Source organism: Notechis scutatus, chromosome 5 (assembly GCF_049901735.1).
Source record: "Notechis scutatus isolate UNSWTSFEM ecotype Mainland chromosome 5, rNotScu1.2, whole genome shotgun sequence".
Lineage (NCBI taxonomy): Eukaryota > Metazoa > Chordata > Lepidosauria > Squamata > Elapidae > Notechis > Notechis scutatus.
The window spans coordinates 102,051,453-102,060,647 of record NC_142013.1 but is presented as its reverse complement, the minus strand read 5'-3'; the positions used below and the strand labels follow the sequence as shown (position 1 = coordinate 102,060,647).

General features: G+C 40.4%; 1 long non-coding RNA gene across 1 annotated transcript in view; it reads right to left on the bottom strand.

Moving 5' to 3' along the window:
* Positions 1 to 5,954: 5,954 nt before the first annotated feature.
* The window catches only part of LOC148130598 (uncharacterized), a 39,673-nt gene continuing 36,432 nt past the window's right edge, over positions 5,955 to 9,195 (bottom strand). Inside the window, exon 3 of the long non-coding RNA XR_015749932.1 lies at positions 5,955 to 6,320. This is a non-coding gene — a long non-coding RNA (uncharacterized LOC148130598). The remainder of the gene's footprint in view (positions 6,321 to 9,195) is intronic.

The window sequence follows — 9,195 nt, the reverse complement described above, 5'->3', positions numbered from 1 at the left end:
CTGGATCATTTTAGTTATATATAGCAAAGGTGAAATGTTGCCAGTTCAACCGGGTTCACTCAAACCGTTAATAAAAAAATGCTACCAGTTCAGCTGAACTGGTATTTCTGACAATCAGTTGGGTGACGATCAGCTGTGCCGCGTGATTTGGATTAGCTAGAAAGCAGGAAATCATCAGATTTCTTGCTTTCTAGCTAAACTAAATTGCACGGCACAGTTGATCGTTGCCCTCACTGTTGTATTTACCTCAGAAGGCTTCAAAATGCTTCTTTTTTTCAGTGCCCAGGAGGCTTCCCTCAGGCCCGGTAGGCCAAAAACGGGGCATGGAGGGGCATGCAGCCAACCCCCCATGCCCCGTTTTTGCTCCCCGGAGGCTTCCCTGAGGCCCACTAAAAACGGGGCCATGGGGGAATGCTGCGAAAGAAAAAAAAAAGAAAAAAAGACTTTGGAGCCCCCAGTCACATGACCACATACCCACACCCATCTAGCCATGCCCACAGAACTGGTAGTAAAAAAATTTGAATCCCACCACTAATATATAGTAATACTTTTCCCACACCTAATATCTATCTCTACTATCCAACCATTTGTAAAACAAGTCCCATGTTTGAAAATATTCTGTGTCTGTTTTTTCTTTTATTATTAGTGCCACTCTGTCCATTTCTGCACAATCTAATTTTTTAAAATTACATCTTCTTCTGTAGGTGTTTTCTCATTTTTCCAGTACTGTGCGAATACAATTCTTGCTGCTGTCAAAACAAGTACTATTAAATATAGGTTCCCTTTATCGTACTTTTCTGGTGGAAAAAAAATCACCTGATTTGTAAGGAGGAAAACAACAATAATAATAATAATAATAATAATAATAATAATAATAATAATAATAATAATAATAATAATAATAATAGTCAAAGAGGGGAAATAGGTGGATTGAAAGAAAGTTCAATCATATTTTTCTTAGAGTAACTTCATTCCATTCATGATGAGAAATCATCCCTTTTGGATATAATCACATTCATTGCGATATTCATCTTTAACATAACAGTAAACAACATTTCTTAAATATTAAAAATAGTAGCAATAAGAACAACCAGGATCTCAGATATAGATCCAAAATGTGAACCTCATAAATCTGATATTTTTTTCTTATTTTGCTGGAACTGTACTAATCGCACTGCAGATGTGACATGATCTGTTACCTGTCTCATATTTTAGACAGCTTTCAATTACTTTGAATGTATATTTGTGTGTATGTGTATGTGTGTATGTGCTTTTATTCTTCTCTGTTTCTTTTCTCAGTTGTGTGAATGTGTGCAAGAAACAGGGTACCATCAAAACAGTGTAAGGCTTATTTATTTTGCATTTATTCTACTTATATCCTGCCTTTCTACTGAAATGAGTACTCCAAGGTGGCAAACAATGGTTAAAATACAAAGTTGTAATTATTATTATTATTTATGTAAATTAAAATCATGTTGAAAGCAGTAACCAATTAGAAACCCGGTACAAGAGAGGAAGAATGGGAAGGAACTTGGTTCCTAAAACAGTGTTTTGTAATCTGGGAACAATTCAATTTTTCAATTCAGAGTAGAGCTGGAAGGGACCTTGGAGGTCTTCTAGTCCAACCTCTGCTCAAGCAGAAGACCCTATACCATTCCAGACGAATGGCTGTCCAGTCTCTTCTTAAAAGCCTCCAATGATGGAGCACCCACAACTTCTAGAGGCAAGCTGTTCCACTGGTTAATTGTTCTCACTGTTAGGAAGTTTCTCCTTAATTCCAGGTTGCTTCTGTCCTTGATACCAGAGAACATGTAGGGGATAACCAGGCTGAGTCCAAGTAAGGGATCAAACACATCACAAATGCCTGCACTCCTGCAAAAGATCTAAGTCCCACCCACCTTGAATACTTTCTTAATTCCTGCTCATTTCCCTCGACTGTTAGCAGCTCAGATTTTTATAGGGAGCTTAAACTTGCAACAAATCCTTACACTCATTTGGACTGCCTGAATCTCCTGATTTCCCTGGTGCTTGGCAGGATGCCTTCTTCCACATGACAAATAACTGAGCATCTCCTGCATAGTTTATCATCCAAACACATTGATGCAGGGAGAAATAGTTCCACCATTAAAGGTCATACGTGCTAATTGTTTCCGGCTCTAGGAGGCGGTGCTCATCTTCATTACAAAGCCGAAGAGCCAGCGCTGTCCAAAGACATCTCCATGATCATGTGGCCAGCATGTCTAAACGCCAAAGGTGTACAGAATGCTGTTACCTTCCCACCAAAATGGTCCCTATTTTTCTACTTGCATTTGTACATGCTTTCAAACTGCTAGGTTGGCAGAAGCTGGGATTAGTAACGAGAGCTCACTCCATTGCACGGCACTAGGGATTCAAACTGCCAACCTTTCTGATTGACAAGCTCAGCGTCTTAGCTGCTGAGCCACCGCGTCCCTTCTCCACCCATTAAAGTCTCTATAAATTCATAACTAAACTATTCTTTAACCTAGGGTCAACTTCTGGGAACTATATAGATGCATCCATGTTGGGTAGAGAGGAGAGGGAACTGGAAACCATACAAGAGTAGTTCACTGTTGTGTTTCTTGTTAAATTTAAAATGTCTGATCTTTGTGCAAGATCTATTTGTACATATTTTTGTGGATTACAGGAGACTTCATGTTCTCAAGAAACAACTCTTCGTTGTTTTTAATGGGATGCTCCAAAGCTTATTTTTCAGCAGATTATATTTCTCTAGTTCCTCAGCATCCCAGCAATTTCCAGCATAACACTTTGGGAACAATAGTCTTTTGCTGAGTTGGAAATGTTCATGGCAAAATTCATTGAATAATTAACCAAAGAGTGACCTCTTTGTGGATAATTTGTGAGTAGAGAAAGATGTTAAATTCCACGGGCTGAATTATTTATTGTGAATGATTCAAAACAGATTTAATACACCTTAATTTTAAGCACTTTTAGTTAAGGAAACAGCAACACAAATCAGTCAACACCATTAACCCATTCTGAAGCAAACTGGATGCACCTGAGTCAGAGGTGTCAAACTCATGTTGTCATGGCATCGTCACGTGGTATATTGTGACTTTTTTCCCTTTCGGTAAACCGGGAATGGATGTGGCCAGCACGTGATGCATCCAGCCTGTGGTCCACAAGCCCTGGCCTAGAAGAACATGCTGGCTGACCAGCATTCTTTGTTCTTCTGGTCGTCTCAGCCTTTACAATGGAGCATGGTGACTCTCATGATTAGAATGCTGTGTTGGAAATTTAGCAAGCCCATGTTCGAGACCCAACCATGGGATGGGATGAGTTCTTGGCCTTTGCTCCAGCTCCAGCTGGGGACATGAAAGGAGCTCCCCAATTGGGCATCCCTTGTGCAATGGTGATCAGCTAATCCTTTCAACCAGGAGGCTTCTGACATGGGTACAAAATATGTTTAAAATTCAACCTTAGAGCCCATCAATATGACGACAAATAATGAAACTTTTCATCCAATGTGCCACATTCAACTATAGCTGATGAAGGTGTGAACATAGGATGGTGCATGGGATGGAGGAATTCCTTTTGCAAATATAAAACTAGCGTGTCAAGAAGAGCATTCTTGTTCATTCATAATGGATACGGCATGTTTTAGAAGTGTAATTGTAATCTGTTGATCTAGTTCTTTATGCCAGTCATTACAGCACAAAGCTAAATTAGATGTAATTACATAGACTATAAAAGTTACTAAAAATGTACTCCATAGCCATTTAAGGGTGGTGATGAGGGATCATTACTGCTGTGCAGAAAATGGAGGGATTGACACTATTCATCTCCAGTACATCACCTGTTCTATCAAAATGTTCTCCCTTGAAGTTGCCATCTGAACCAGCTTTAATGACTAAATAAAAAGTTATGTTCTGATATTTTCCTAATGTGATCCATTCTCAACAAATCCATATACATTAATATGAAGGAATGTTTAACACTGAACTTTGGAGTAAGTACTAAATTGGCTTACACTACAGAACTATTTTACAAATTGAAAGGTCTTCTTGGCATAATATATCAGTTATTTAGAATTCTTTATTGGCCAAGTGTGATTGGGTACACAAGGAACTTGTCTTGCTGCAAATGCTCTCAGTATACATAAAAGAAAACATACATTCGTCAAGACCCAAGAATCATAAGGTACAACACTTCATAATAGTCATAGGATACAAGCAATCAAACCATACTAGGAAACAGTCAATATAGATCGTAAGGATACAAGTGACAAAGTTACAGTCATACAGTCACAAGTGGGAGGGGATGGATGATAAGGAGTGATGAGAAGATTAATAGTAATAGTAGTGCAGACTTTGTAAATGGTTGGACGGTGTTGAGGGGATTATTTGTTTACCAGAGTGATGGCATTTGGGAAAAAACTGTTCTTGTGTCTAGTTGTTCTGGTGTGCAGTGCTCTGTAGTGTTGTTTTGAGGGAAGGAGTTGAAGCAGTTTATGTCCAGGACATGAGGGGATGTGATTTATTGCACTAAATATGGAATTTTCTTTTGCAGAGTACATACATGAGTAATGCATGTTAGAATTGTGAACAGAATGAAGGGACATTTTATAATGCTTGGTGGACATGTAAACAAAAGTTGATTGAAATATAATTTTATAATTGAAATTGAAATGTAATCAAGCAAGGAAGTATTGGCGACAGATTCAGACATGGGTAGAGCAAATGGTGGGAGAACATATCCAATTTAAGCCACAACTTGTGATTTAAAAAAAAAATCAACACAAAGGACTTTGAAAAATCTGAAGTGTTGTTCAAATCTGTTCACCATCATTTGTATATTGGTTTGTTTCCTTAGGTGTCTGTCCCACCACTTGTCCAGGACTCCAAGAATATCCCTTCATTGCATCTTCACTGCATCTTCACAACTCTTTGAGTTAGGTAAAATACAGTCACAATTCTTTTTTGTGATAGATTACCTTCGTTGTCTGTTCAAATATCCTGTTTGTTCCCGTCAACATATTGAATACGGATGTTTTCAGTGTTTTATTTTCTATTTAATGTCACGCGTATAAATGCACGCAGTATTTTAATGGCAAAGAAGATTTTCAAACTGATTCTATCTAGCAAGCTCTCTGCTGAATAAGACTAGGCAGGGTTTTCCTAAGTATCTTTGGTCTTTGCGTTTTTCTGTCCAATAGACGACAAGTATTTGTTGCAATTGTGGCATTCTGAACGGAAGTGATATGACAACCTCTTTCCATAGCTTGTTTATGCTTGTCTGTTCTTCTCATTCTCTTGGGTCAAAATTTTCTGAAATTTCCCCATTCATAGCTTTGGAGTTCCATCTTGCATTTCATCCTCTTATTGATGGAGGCTTGTTGAAATGATCCTCAGTGAAATTCCCTGGCTGTCTCGCAGGGAATTTCTGTCTACTAACTAGGCTCAATCCTGCTTAGCCTTTAAGCCCAGGGAAAACCAAACAGGTGCTGCCACCTGCTGAATGCATGGCTGCATTCAAATGCATCCATGGAGTAAGTTTGCTCCCATGAGTTAGACCAGGGGTCGTCAAACTTGGTAGCTTGAAGATTTGTGGACTTCAACTCCCAGAATTCCTCCTCCAGTCATCTTAGCTCAGGAATTCTGGGAGTTGAAATCCACAAGTTTTAAATGTGCTAATTTGAAGACCCTTGAGTTAGACAAGTAGCTTAAGAACTCCACCGAGTAAAAGGGATGAACTGTTGCCCCCAACTTCTCTGTATTCCTCAACTATTCAGGTAGTCCTAGACTTACAACAGTTAATTTAGTGACCATTTGAAGTTACAATGGAGCTGAAAAAAGTCTTCTACAACTGTTTTTTTTTTTTTTCATATTTACGATCATTGCAACATCTCCACGGTCCCATAATCACAAATTCAGACACTTGGCAACTGGTTCATATTTATGACGGTTGGGGTTTCCTGGGGTCATGTGATCCACTTTTACGACCTACTGACAAGTAAAGTCAATGGGAAATCCGAACTCACTTAACAAAGCTGTTGCTGACTTCACAAATGAAATGATTCCCTGAACAACTGCAGCAGGAAAATTCATAAAGTGGGACGAAACTCCCTTAACAAATGTTTTGCCTAGCAACCTAAATTTTGGGCTCCATTATGGTCATAACTCGAGGACTCTTCTGTTTCTCTTTCTCCCTGGCTCATATTATTATTACCTGGATTGAGTTTTTCCAAAACTGCATTTATTTACATTACATTTTAAAAACTTTGAAAAAGTCATCATTAACTTTCCAACAGTCAAGTTCTGATCTTCAGAAATATACTGCCTCTGAAAGGAAACAAACGATTTAGACACACAGTTTAGAAACATACCGTATTTGCCGGCGTATAAGACGACTGGGCGTATAAGACGAGCCCCCAACATTTCCACTCAAAATATAGTTTTTGTTATATACTCGCAGTATAAGACGACCCCCCACTTGGAGCATGCTTTTCAAGGCAAAAGTCGTCTCATACGCCGGCAAATCGTAAGTTGTAACACTTGGGGTATTCTGGATATAATTCTTGATTGACACCCCCAACCCCTTTCCCCCAAACTTACAAAGCCACCAAAATGCTTTAGAGGCAGCTTCGCCTTTCTCAGGCTGGCACTCAATTCCTCTCCCTTTCTTTGTGACAGCCCCGCGTGCGTGCCATCGGGACTCAAGGGTGGGGATGGACAGCTGCCAACTCACTCTCTCTCTCTCTCTCTCTCTCTCTCTCTCTCTGTGTGTGTGTGTGTGTGTGTGTGGTGTGGAGGGTAATTCCGGCTATCTCTGGCCTCCGCTCGGTTTTAAAGTCGCTTGGCCGGTTCCCAAGTCGCAAGCGCGCGCTGGCCAGGAGACGCGGCGCCGGGTGGAAGCTCGGTGCAGGGGAGGCAGATCTTTCTCTCTTAAGCGGGGAGGGAGGAGGGGACGAGAGGAGGGACGGGACGGGACAGGGGCGGGAGGAGGGCGCTCGCCTTCTTCCACCGCCCACCGGACCCTTTTCTTCCCAAGGGGACCCTGGAAAGCAGCTCGGGAGCTGGGTGGCCCTGCCCAGCGGGGTCCCATCAGGAACTTCCTGAGGACATCCCCCCGCCCCAAGCACAGCCCTCCCAGTCTTTCAAAGAGGGAGGGAGAAGCGGGAGGAGCAAATTGCCGCCCCGCCCGCTGCCCAGAAGGAGGGCGCCACAGTCCACCCCACCACCTTCTCCCCCCACTCCCTGGGCCATTACGTGGCTCGGGGCTGGCTGGGCGAAGCGGCCCCGCCAGAGACCCTCCCGCTCCACCCCCACCCCACCTCCAGATTGGCCTCCGCAGCGCCCGAGCCGGGCGGAGGGTGGGTGGGTGGGTGGGAGGAGGAGGAAGAGAGACTCCGGCTGGGCTTAAAGGGAGCTTCGCAAGTTGCGGAGCTCCGCCCCGTCGCTCTTGCACCGAGTGACAATGTATTTACCGGCGTATAAGACGACCCCCCATTTGGAGGCATGTTTTTAGGGCAAAAGTCGTCTTATACGCCGGCAAATCGGTACATTTAGATGATGAGCTCCTGTATGTAAGAAGGGATATAAACTGTGAAACTGGGGGGAGAAATGCACATTTTGTTTTTTTTAAACCCTTCATTTCATGTCTTAAATGAGTGCGTGCATAATATATTTATGATTTGTATAGACTGTGTGTGGATCTGCTTATATGTGGATAAGAAAAAAGACTTTTGAGAATACCTTGGTGCAATTATATCAGCACCAATATGAAAAATCATTTTTTAATATTTTCCCAATATTAGGCTGCTCCCTGTCAAAAGAGGGGGGAAAAAGCTTCTCTCTAAAGGAGCAAATAAAATAACTTTTACTAAGAATAATCATCCATTTCAGACCTTTGGCATTATTATAATTTCCACCCTTCTAACTTTAATTAAGGTTATGGTTACTCAGAACATCTGATAATCAGAACATAAATGTTTAATATTACATGACAACTGAACTATTTGTAGCCGACTTACTGTTCAAGATCCTTAATGAATTTTGAAGATAGGAAATCATTGCGTAACATTCATATTTATAATGTTCAAGTAAGTTAATGATTCAGAATTCATTATCTGGCATCCATAAACATTTAAGATGCTTGTTTATACATGTAGTCAATTACTGCTGACTATATTTTGAGGTGTCTTACTATAGTTATTACTGATCTCCGTATATACAGTATTGGATTATTTTCCCTTGTTTATGTTTCTTGGTTGTCTATAATGATCAGTTACTAATCAAAATATTGCTTCAATATTATGTACAGTAGTAATATTTTGGTCTGTTTCTAATTTAAATTTTAGTTGTCAACAACAATCTACATTTACACTCATGAGTATCAATTTGCTATCTGCCACCTCCAGTGTATTGTCCTATCATTGTAATGGAAACATGTTTAGTCCTCATGATTGACTATAACCATTGATTACAGCTTGTGTCCTCTTCCTGCAGGGGTTAGAGTACAGTTTTGCAGGCTAACTCTGCCCACTACCAGCAGTTCGATCCTGACTGGCTCAAGGTTGACTTAGTCTTCTATCCTTCCAAGATTAGAAAAATGAGGACTCAGATTGTTGGTGGCCATATGTTCATTCTGTAAACTGCTTAGAGAGGGCTGTGAAGTACTATGAAGTGGTACATGTGTCTAAGTGCTATTGCTCTTGGTATTAATTTTTCAACCTGCATGTCTGTAATTAAAGTAACTTGTCTTATAGAATAAGCTTTGCTCTGCTTTTGTTATGACCCCAGGATTTCTTAGAGAATTTTCAGAAATCCATATTGATATTTATTGGAATTTGTTTGTTTTTGAATACACACACACACACACACACACACACATTTTTTGCAGGAGAACATTGGCTTATACATGCTCATATGCACACACCCAAAACACCTTCCAAAGACAGAATGGCACATGTTCCTCACATATTGTTTAATTAAGCAGAATGAATCTCCATATCAATAAATTATTCTTATAATGTGGAGCATGCATGAGAATTGATTATGAGAAGCATACTGAGGAATCCTGTTGTTTTCTAAATGTTTCTGTCTAATGCCTACATTTCTACATATATTTTTCTAAAATGCAGGCATGAAATATACATCCACATTGGCACATTCAGAAGTTTTACAGAATAATTCTTTTTCAAAAAATACTGTGCTT